Source organism: Amblyomma americanum, chromosome 7, assembly GCF_052857255.1.
Source record: "Amblyomma americanum isolate KBUSLIRL-KWMA chromosome 7, ASM5285725v1, whole genome shotgun sequence".
NCBI classification, from domain to species: Eukaryota; Metazoa; Arthropoda; class Arachnida; order Ixodida; family Ixodidae; genus Amblyomma; species Amblyomma americanum.
In genome coordinates, this window is record NC_135503.1 from 144,130,978 (window position 1) to 144,141,857 (window position 10,880).

The following is a 10,880-nucleotide window of genomic DNA, read 5'->3' on the forward strand; positions in this document are numbered from 1 at the left end:
AGCACGAAGGCGTTGCAGACCCTCCTGCACGCTCCGCCTTTGGCGATAGACCTCGACAGGCTAAGCGCGGAGTTTGACGCTTTCGAGACGAGGTCCTTCCGCGCTGTCGAAGTGGAGCGGCCTTTCGACGGTTCCTCACGGCATCACCCAGAAGTCGTTGCTTTTAAGCACTGTCGGTTGGACGTGGCGACGGCGTTGCTGCCGGCGCACCGCGTTTATGCTGACGGTGCATACACCTCTGTCTCTGCGGGAGCGGCTTTTGTCGCGTTCGGTCCCCGCGGTCGGCTTCGGACGGTCGGTCGGTTTCGGGTGGAGGGGGCATCAAACCCTTACGCTGCGGAGCTGGTTGCGTTCGCGGAGGCGGTCCGATTTGCGCGATCGCTTCCGGGGACGCACCCAGTTTTCTTCTACACAGATTCGCTCTCTCTTCTTTAAGCGTTCGCAGCATACGCCACGCGTGATATCCAAATTGTTGACATAAAATCAGATCTTTCAGCGCTCGTCCCGAAAAGACCGCTCAGGCTCTTTCGCTTTCCGGGACACGCGGGAGTGCTAGGTAACGAAATTGCCGACATTGTTGCCTCCCGCGCAAGCTTGTCCCCTCGAGTGAGGGTCGTTTTGCGCTCCTGGGTGGCCGTTCGAACCGCGTTTCGCGGCGTCGTCCGCGCCAGGTGGGCCTCTTGGTGGCGTGAAAATAACGAGGGCACCGGAATTTATTCCTGTGTGCCCGACGTTCTCAACATAACCCCGACCTTTCCGCCACCATGCCCCATAATTTCGCTCGTGACTGGGCACGGCCGGTTTCCTGCCTACCTTCATCGGTTTGGCATAGCGTCGTCGCCTGAATGCCCATGCGGGGCGCCTTCAGGCGACGTACGACACTACCTGACTGACTGTCCACTAACTGGTCAGGTGGTGGCCGGCCTGCCTGGACACGACGGGGCGCGAAATTCGGCTCTGGCGCCGCTGGCTGGGTGAGTGAGCCCCGCTCGTGCGCGCTGTTGTGCAGAATTGTTGCCTTAGTTGGGGCTGCCATTCCGGACTACGTTCGGCGCAGCACCTAACTCCTCCAAGACTTCCTTTCGTAGCCCTGCCCGGCCTTCGGGAGTGGGGCCTTCACGTCGTTTGTTGGCCCGCGTCATCGGGGCCAACAAATCTCTTTCGAGCTTCGTCGGGGGGTGCGTCGCTGGGGCGCCCCTATTACCACTTTTTTTTTCTCTGCCTTAAAGATGTAGATTCCTCTCCTTGGCCCCACTTGACTGGTTTTGTTTTTTTTTCTTTAAGTTCGTCTGTTGGCGTGCTAGATCGGGGCCAACAAATCTCATATTCGAGTCTCTCCTGGGGGCGCGTCACTGAGGCGCCCTGATTACCCCGTTTTTTTACTTATATTTATTTATTAATTTACCTATTATTTATTTTTTATATCGTCGTCTGCTGGCCTCGCTTTTGTCCTTGAGAGCCGGTCTCGAATGCTTTGGGGGCCTCTAACTCTAAGCACCCTTACTTTTGCTTGTGATCTTTCATTTGTTTTTAATCTTTCTTTGCTTTTCTTTCTTCTCTCTCTTTCTCTTTCTCCCACGACATTTGTGGTTTCGCAGGGGAGACGATCAGGCCACACGAGGTGGACGTTTTGGACGTCCGCTCTTCTGTGAGTCACATGTCACGGTTTCCGCGCGCGTGTGTGTTTGTGTGCGGCGTGTGTGTGTGTGTGTGTGGTGTGAGTGTGTGTGGTTTGTTTTTTCCAACAGCCAGGGCAGTCTTTTTTCGTGCACTATTCTTTTTCCTTTTCCTGTGTTTGTCTCTATTTTTTTCAGATTGTTTCAACAATTCTTCACCTGCCTTTTTGCCACCTTCGTCTCTACGTTTACACGTTCACTCTCATTGCCTTTTACTCTCTGTCTCCCTGTGTTTGCTTCCTTTTTTCCCCCATTTTCTGGGCACTATCATACTTTATTAAAGCATTCATATTTCAGCAATAAACCAGCCTACGCGGGGATTTTTTCACCCCTCTGTGATCGTTGCGCCCTTAGGACACCGTTTTCAGTTACCGTGCCCACCATTTTATTTTTCCAATTGGCTTTCTCTACCAAATTTAACCTTTTGGCCCAATGGGCCCTGTTCATTTCTTCTTTGATTGGTTTAAGCCTGGTGATGCTTTGCAGGTACAGGCTACTTCTCATTCCACTTTATTTTTGCCATTGCTTTCCTCCATTTAACCGGCAATGAGACTTCGATCGGGGCTCGCTGTTTCAACGTCTTCTCCATAGTGGTCGCCTCGGTGGGAAACTTTGCCGCAGTGCGCGGTGGGCTGCGCACGAGTCCCGCGAAACGCTCTTGCTTGACACCCTGCACGGGGTGGCGAAGCTTCTTGTCTTCCGACATGTTGGGATCCTCGCGTTTAAGAAGGCGGGTCATCTCCTCGTAGTACGTGCGTACACTCTCGTTGTGGCACTGGTTGCGCGAGTGTAACCCAAATTCTGCTCGCTCTCGACAGTCTGCATTCGGGGAAGTGGCAATGAGGTTCCTGCAGAAGGCCTCCCAGGATGTAAATGAGGCTTCATGGTTTTCGAGCCATGTCCGAGCCGACTCAAGCACGAAATAGGCATTCTGGAGCTTGCGGTCGTCGCTCCAGCCGTTGTAACGGGCAACACGCTCGATGATCTCGAGCCAATCCTCTGCGTCCTCAAACATGTCGCCATGAAACGACGGGTGTGTTCGCGGCAGATGACATAGGATTTGCGCCGGAAGCCTGTTCTCAGTTGCCATGGCAGCTGGTTCCTCCGAAGACCAAGTTTGCGTCTCCCTTGTTGCAGCCGGAAGGGGTCCGAATTCAGCGGACGCTCTAAGGATGCGGCTGCTGCGGCACTGGGGGCCGGGGTGAGATCCGTGCTAGTTAGTGGTATCCTGCGCGGGTCTGGAAGCGTACCCAGCGCCTCCACCGGATTTGTCACGATTATTACGCGCCACCAAATCGGGGACAGAAAAACTGCTCAGGCTGCCGAGCGGCCGCAAGCAAGATGACGAAGCACTTCTACTTCCTCCACTTCTGAGCTGCATCAGTCGATGCTACTAGTCACTGGAGTGAATTTGCAGTGTATCTCGTGTGTGAAGTATGCGTGTCTGTTGGCATTGATTTACATAAATATATACTAATTTTAATTCTGCGATTCCGCACCAGGTACAGTGTCCCCCTACAGCCCTCACAAATTGTTGCCCTTTTGTGCATTAATAATATGTTGCTGCAGAAATATTTCTCACACTGCGTATTTTGCGAAACTTAATGGTGAGTTATGTTTTGTGAATAATACCAGGGATGCAGTAACTGCCTGGCCAAATGGGTCAAATTGGCTGGTCTAGTTGGGTTCAATCGGTCGGGCGGCTAAAAACAACTAGAACTAATTGCTTCCAATTGGAAAGACTAGTTGGAAGATCCAATCGGTTCCAATGTTTTTTTTTTACTGGGGTGATAGCGAGAGCACCTGAATAATGTGGCTGCCTTAGTGGGAAACGTCGTCGCCAAGTCCCGAAGAAAGCACTCGGCGAATTATGATCGCCTTCCCTTGGCGCGATCAGCTGCGGGACGATTGCAGCTTTCCCTGACTACGTCGTTGGTTTACGTGCTTCTGATCTGATGGACAAGACAAGCGACTTTTGACGGTGTGGTGCTGAAGCTACGATATGTGTAACGAGGCGGCTGTAATCTGGAGAGCAAAGGCTGCGACGCGTAACTAGGCGTCTCTAATCGGGACGAGAAATGTGGCGGGGAAAGGTCGCAACATGCAAAGCCGTCCGCGGAATTTCTTGCATAAGGGGGGGGGGGGAGGGGGCAAGATTAGCACCAAAAAGGCAATATTTGTCGTCTAAACTACGCACATGAAACAAAAATAAGACACCGCAAATTAGTGCTAGGCTTTGAGAACATACATTGGATTTTATTAATGAAGAAATAATTAAACTTAAAAGTAAAATGCGAAGTTAATACCACCTCGTGAAGAATGGTCAGTCTCGCTGCGTGCGGGTTTTCGACTTGCGTGAACTGATGACCAGCACACAACACAATATGTTCACCAGCACGTAATTGCAGTCCGTCAGTCTTTCTTTATTAGCAACTGCAGACATCTCGGATTTTTCTGGGCAAATTGCATGATGACACGGCTGATAAATTCATCCTTACGCGGTCTCGATGCAGACACATCATGCAAAGGACGTCCAGCCTGTCATTTGTATTAAATTGTTGAGCGTAGCCAGGTTTTCACTCTCTTCATTGTACTGAAGGAGCGATCGACAGTGCAAGTGGTAACTGGCAATGCCAAAGCCACAGCAATGGCTTTTGCAAAAGCGGCGAAGAATGCCGCGGCCTCAAGCAGAAGTTCACATATGTTATTTCTGACGAGTCCCCAGTTTTTCTTCTGCACATCTTGTAACACGAGATATGCTTTCTTCCTTGAAGTTTTCGATACAGTAAAAGCCTTGGAGTTCTTCAGCGAGGGCAACACGCAGCGCCCCGCAGTCGTGGCCGAGCCGTTAAGGCGATGAACGAGAAATCCATTGGGCTCTCCCCGCACAGGTTCGAATCCTGTCGACTGCGTGCCTGGACAAGCGGTGCTTCCGTTTCTTATTCAGATACAGGTCATGCGTCAGAAGAAGTAGAACACTTGCACTATAGCTCGGACAACCGTAGTCGTGGCCGAGCGGTTAAGGCGTTGGACTAGAAGTACATTACGGTCTCCCCCTGCACAGGCTCGAATCCTGTCGACTGCGTGCCTTGACAACCGGTGCTTCCGTGTTTTATTCAGATGCAGGTCATACGTCAGAAGAATTGGAACAGTTGCGCTATAGTTTGGAGACCCGCAGTCGTGGCCGAGTGGATTATACTTCCGGCCACCGAGTGTGACGGACGCATGTAGGATGGGCTCCGTTGGAGCAGCGATAGCGGCCCAGGCCGGCCGCGGAAACAGGAATGCTACAGATGCAGGTAAAGAGTACGAAGTTCTTTTTGCCAACTTTGCCTACCGGACGAGTGGTGTTATATGCTGTTTTTTTTTCATGGCGATGTGCGACTTGGGCCCTTCAAAGTCGAGGACTTCTGAGATGCCCTGTCCATGACGGGAACCCTGTCTGACGTGGTTGCTGTGGGGCGTACCAGGTTAACCACTTATGGGCAGTGACCCTGAGCACTTCTGATGCAACCAAGCGGCTGCTCGCCGTGAAGGAAATGCTAGTTAAAGGGGGGCGGTGCGTGATCATCGACCCTGAGGACCAGGATGTCAAACTGCGGCTGCATTGGATGCGCCCCGGCGTGGATGACGAGGACATAAGAACGCCATTTGCAGTGTTCAGAATGATCACCGCAGTGACCCGTGAACGGCGGCGAGTTCAAGGTATGACAGAAAAAGCCTCTACTACAAGGACTGTTTTACTGCAGATGAAGCCAGATGTTGCAGTTGAAGACGTTCCTCATCAGCTAAGAGTTGCGGGAGAGCCGGCACTTGTAGTTGTGCCTGGTAGGCCTATGCAATGCCTGCGCTGCCGCGGCACTGGGCACGTGCGGCGAGAATGCAAGATTCCTCGCTGTACGAAATGCAAACGTTTCGGTCATGGCGACGCTGATTGTGTTCGCATCGGCAACGGGAGCTACGGTCGACGACGAAAGGCGGATTTGCAAATGGATGCCGCTGAAGCTGAGGAGGCGGCTAAGGGTGCAGGAGAAGCGGACAAGGCAGCAGTGGCCTTGGTTTCCTCACCGTCTTCGGCGGAGGTCACCGGGACACCCAGTGTCCATGGGGAGCAGCCTGAACTGCCAGGATCTATGGCAACCAAAATGGCAGAGGACGGCGGATCTGCAGGCACTTCAAAAACCGAGGTGCCCCAACCTGTGTGTGAGGAGGGCATGAATGACAGCGACGGCCGCTTGGCGACCATTAGTGCGCCCGTCAAGCGTCCTCATGAGCCGACTCGCAACGAAGAGGCCAATGAGACTAAGCCAGTAGAGAGGAGCCTCCAGCGAAACTGCCCAGGCCCGGAGGCCTGCTTTCAAGCCGCGCCTGAACTTTTCACCTGAGAGGCGAGTCGCCGCAAGTTCACCTTTGCGGCAAGGCCACGGCGATTGACCCGATGACCCGGGCGTTAAACAAAGCGTCTAGCAATACGCTGTACGTGAAAGGTAAGCGCCATGCTGTGGGTCTCTTCACCTCATTGTCGAAATGGATCCTCTACTTTCCCTGAAAATAGCCACACTTAAAGTGAGGGACATTTTCAGAAGCGCTAAAACACCGAGGACGCAGAGGGAACAGACAGGGACGAGCGCTACTTCCAACTGTTTATTTCGTAAAACCACAAGTGCTTTAAACAGTTCTCGAACGCTTTTATGACACGGCAGTAAACTACACGTGCGAGAATACACAGTATAGCTACCGAGACTAAAAGAACCAAGGAGATAAGTGCACGATTACGTTGATACCCTGAGGAAGGCAAGTTCTTTTTTTGACAATGAAATGGACGGTGAGCTTACACAAGTGCTACCCAGTGATGCTATGTTCTGTGCTTCTATAATCTCTCGGGTTAGTTGATCACGACTACGTCCGATGATGTGGCACTGATTTAACAATGGAGCACAATTGCGGCACTTACTGCAGTGAATGGCTAGGTTGCTTCCGAAGGAATTTTTAACATTGTTGTTGTGCTGGCGTAGCCGGTCATTGAGACAACAGCCCGTTTGCCCAACATACTTTTTGCCACAAGATAGAGGGATGCAGTACACAACACAGTCTACACAGTCCACGTACGCTGTTTGGTGTTTGATACCACATAATTGTTTGACAGAAGAGTAGGGTTTCGTCAGCTTGCAAAGCTTGTTTAGCTTGTTAGGGGCCGTGAAAACAACTCTAACATCTGCTTTCTGCGCTACCTTTTTTAGGTTGTGTGAAACAGTGTGCACGTAAGGGAGCACAGCAACCTTTTTTCTCTCACTAGACTTATTTGCGATTTCGTAGCGACCGTTCAGGTTCCTAAGGACGCGTTCTGCTACCGAGATCTGAAGTGGAACCGGGTAACCAGCGGCGGATAACCGGTTCACTTGTTTATGAAAACTACGGGGCATGCAGTGGTGGCAAGATTTCGTCAATACATTCCTGAAACAAAGTGCACTCTAAGCTGGTTAAGCGAGGAGTGATTGCACTTTGTTTCAGGAATGCATTGACGAAATCTTGCCACCACTGCATGCCCCGTAGTTTTCATAAACAAGTGAACCGGTTATCCGCCGCTGGTTACCCGGTTCCACTTCAGATCTCGGTAGCAGAACGCGTCCTTAGGAACCTGAACGGTCGCTACGAAATCGCAAATAAGTCTAGTGAGAGAAAAAAGGTTGCTGTGCTCCCTTACGTGCACACTGTTTCACACAACCTAAAAAAGGTAGCGCAGAAAGCAGATGTTAGAGTTGTTTTCACGGCCCCTAACAAGCTAAACAAGCTTTGCAAGCTGACGAAACCCTACTCTTCTGTCAAACAATTATGTGGTATCAAACACCAAACAGCGTACGTGGACTGTGTAGACTGTGTTGTGTACTGCATCCCTCTATCTTGTGGCAAAAATTATGTTGGCAAACGGGCTGTTGTCTCAATGACCGGCTACGCCAGCACAACAACAATGTTAAAAATTCCTTCGGAAGCAACCTAGCCATTCACTGCAGTAAGTGCCGCAATTGTGCTCCATTGTTAAATCAGTGCCACATCATCGGACGTAGTCGTGAGCAACTAACCCGAGAGATTATCGAAGCACAGAACATAGCATCACTGGGTAGCACTTGTGTAAGCTCACCGTCCATTTCATTGTCAAAAAAAGAACTTGCCTTCCTCAGGGTATCAACGTAATCGTGCACTTATCTCCTTGGTTCTTTTAGTCTCGGTAGCTATACTGTGTATTCTCGCACGTGTAGTTTACTGCCGTGTCATAAAAGCGTTCGAGAACTGTTTAAAGCACTTGTGGTTTTACGAAATAAACAGTTGGAAGTAGCGCTCGTCCCTGTCTGTTCCCTCTGCGTCCTCGGTATTTTAGCGCTTCTGAAAATGTCAAATCTGCACCAACTAGCCCGATCCGCTACCCTATTAAAGTGAGGGGATTGGCGGGGAAAAGAAAACAGAGCCAAGTGTATCGACTTATAACTGACTACGGCATTGATGTGTTGGCTGTACAAGAAACTGAAGTAGACGGGAAGGAGGAGACCGGGAGCATGGTGCAGCGTTTCACTTCTAGGCATTACGCGATAGTTGCTCATGCAGTTGGAACGTCAGTTGGGTGTGTGCTCTTCTGTAAAAAGCTGCCGGGACTGGTTGTTCAGGCTTACACGAGATGATCTCATGGACGATTTATTGTGCTTGATTATGCCTACTTGGATGTGGAGTGTAGAATAATCTGCATTTACGCATCTAACAAGGTCGATGAGAGGGCAGTCTTTTTGAAACCATCGAGCAGTACTGTACGGTCGACAGGCAATTGATCGTCATGGGTGATTTCAGCTGTCTCTTGGCGGCGCGTGACAAAACAAGCGATAGCATATTCAGAGACCGAAGCACCGAAATATTGTCCGCGTTACTAGATAAATGGAATATTGAAGATGTGGCTGTCTGTTTAGAAGGCGAGCGAGATGTGCAATTTACGCACTTTCAGCGGTCAAGTCACGCACGTCTGGACCGTATTCATATGGCGGTACACCTGCTTCCAGATGTAACGATTACAATGTTGTACCTGTGTCGTTTTCGGACCACTGCTTGGTACAGTGTAGGCTAGGCACAGAAAAACGGTAGAGTGCGTTTAATTGGAACCTGTGGAAATTTAATGAGAAGTTGTTCAAGTGCGAACGGTTTTAAGAGAAAAGTCAAGGGAACAGTGGGAACTTCGTAAGCAGCAAATTAAAATGAAAGCAATTGAAAAGGCTTGCTGCATGAAAAAAGGGGAACAAATTAAGGAAAATAATTTAAGAGAACTGCTACGGAAACTAATTGAGCAGGAGGGCAAATCTCCTGGTCTGTGGTTTGAAGACGCAAAGAAAATTAAACAAAGGTAGAAGTTATGGAAGAAGAGCGTTATCGCGGTGGCGCTGGTGCGTGCGAGAGCCGAAGAGAGGGTTTTCGGTGAAGCACCAACAAAACGAGCATTGGGCACGAAAAAAGCCCGGGCTGAGCGTAATCGGGTTGATAAGATTGAATGAGGAGGTGTCAAAGCAGATGACGAAACGCATTTAAAGCAAGCTTTTAGTGAATACTATCAGTCGCTTTTCGCAAAACATGACGTAGACATTGACACATTCAAAGGCAAGTTTCTAGGAGCAATCCCAAGAATAGGTTACGAACAGAAACATGTATTAGGGGAACCAATTACAGAGTCTGAAGTACAAAAAGCAATAGAAAATTTTAACTTGGGTAAGTCGCCTGGACCACAACGGTTTAAGTGCGGTTTTCTATAAAGCCTTTAAGCAAGACATTTCCCCTTTGCTAACTGCAATCGTTAATGATGCATATCAATTAAAAGCACCACCTCCTTGTTTTGGCTTATCTCACAATGTCCTAATTCATAAAACGGAATACAGCGAAATGTTAATGCGGGTTACTGCCCAGTGTTCGATTTCACTCACGAACGTGGAGCATAAAATATTTATGAAGGTGCTAGCAACGCGGTTACAAAGGGTAATGAATGTGATAATAAATGCTCATCAGATGTGTGACATCAAAGGCCGTTCTATTAAGTCTAATACTCATAAAGCAAGATTGTCATTGTCACGGATCTCCCCGGAGAACACTCTGACCGAAAGAATGCATGGACCCACACAGACGCACGTTTAGTACACTCTGCGTGACACACACACTAGCACACAAAACTAACACAAAACACAGACTATAAATTCATACGACCCGGGAACACTGCTACCAGCGTCTACTACTAGCGTTCTACTATTAGCGGTCGGTGTTCGTGCTCACGGTTGGTTCGGTGCGGATGCAGTTTTGTATGGGTCCAGTAGCCGGCGTCGAGATAGCGTTCGACGTGATGCGGCTGGTGTCGCTGGCGGCGTCGCTGGCTGCGTCGTACACGCTCTCGGTCAAAGCGCCCGTGGAGTTGATGCCGGTGTTGTTGGCATTGGGGGCACCAACCGGATGGGTGGCAACAGCGCTGGAGACACCCCTGGCCGTAGCAGGTACTAGCGTCCTCAGTTAACTCTCCTGAACGTGCTCAGGCACGGCAGGAAGTCCACGATGCGAAGCCGTAGAACGCGAGCTCACCGGAGCAGTAGCCGGCGTCGCTCTCTTCCAGCCGAAGCGTCCCGACCTGCCGGAGCGTCCGCTTCTCTGTTACACCCCCCCCCCCCCCCCCTGCCTCGCTCTCTCGCCCTTTTATAGCCTTGGCGTTAGTTTACGTAAGCCTTGTCGTCGTCTTCTTTTTTCCACGGATTATCTCTCTCCACCTGACCGAATATTTCTCCACCAATCATCTCTCTCCACCTCACCGAAAGCTTCTTCTTCATCTTCTTTAGTCTTCGGTTAATCCACGTCGTCTTCTTCACGCCTCTTTCCTTCATAACTTCATTTCATACTCCCTATTATATGTGACAAAGGTGTGTTCTTGAGTGTTGCAATGTTACAGACAGTCGTGTGGCTATTCTTGAGTTAGACCTGGAAAAGACGTTTGTTTGCGTGGCACATAAACTTTTGCTTTTACTTTTGAATCATGTGAATGTTGGATCAGTCATCACGGAGGGAGCGGCCATGGCGTACCGCAACCGCACAACTAGACTAATAATAAATAAGAGTTTGGGAGCCCCCATAAGCGTGAAGCGGTCGGTGCGCCAGGGCTGCCCCCTCACACCTCTTTTGTTTGGTATATACATAGAA

At 50.1% G+C, this 10,880-nt stretch overlaps 1 non-coding gene across 1 annotated transcript; it reads left to right on the top strand.

Moving 5' to 3' along the window:
* Positions 1–4,506: 4,506 nt before the first annotated feature.
* TRNAS-AGA (transfer RNA serine (anticodon AGA)) lies at positions 4,507–4,588 on the top strand. The gene has a single exon. It is a non-coding gene; the product is annotated as a tRNA-Ser (tRNA).
* Positions 4,589–10,880: the final 6,292 nt, after the last annotated feature.